Source organism: Vigna unguiculata, unplaced genomic scaffold (genome assembly GCF_037176805.1).
Source record: "Vigna unguiculata cultivar grain cowpea cultivar isolate G323 ecotype 2 unplaced genomic scaffold, ASM3717680v1 ptg000137l, whole genome shotgun sequence".
NCBI classification, from domain to species: Eukaryota; Viridiplantae; Streptophyta; class Magnoliopsida; order Fabales; family Fabaceae; genus Vigna; species Vigna unguiculata.
In genome coordinates this window covers 47,501-47,879 of record NW_028196779.1, presented here as the reverse complement: position 1 = coordinate 47,879, position 379 = coordinate 47,501, and positions in this window count along the sequence as shown.

The window sequence follows — 379 nt, the reverse complement described above, 5'->3', positions numbered from 1 at the left end:
TATATATAAACACTGGTTTATCAAGAATACGCAAGAAAAGCATTTTGAATTGTTGATTCATTGCCAGAGATGGCTTAGAATCAATAGTTCATCATCTAAAGGATTTTTCCCTTCTAATACTCTATCTGAGAGTTATCAATATTTATCAAATCTGTTCCTATCTAACGAAGCGCTATTGGATCAAATGACAAAGACATTGTTGAGAAAAAGATGGCTTTTCCCAGATGAGATAGTTGTTGCTAGCTGCTCCAATAACGAATCATTGGTTTAACTGAATAACTAAAAAAAAAATAGATAGACCTTTCTTTCTCTTCGTCTCAGGTCGATGGATCTTCTCACTTGAAAGATCCCCTATATCGATAATACACATTCCAGTTGA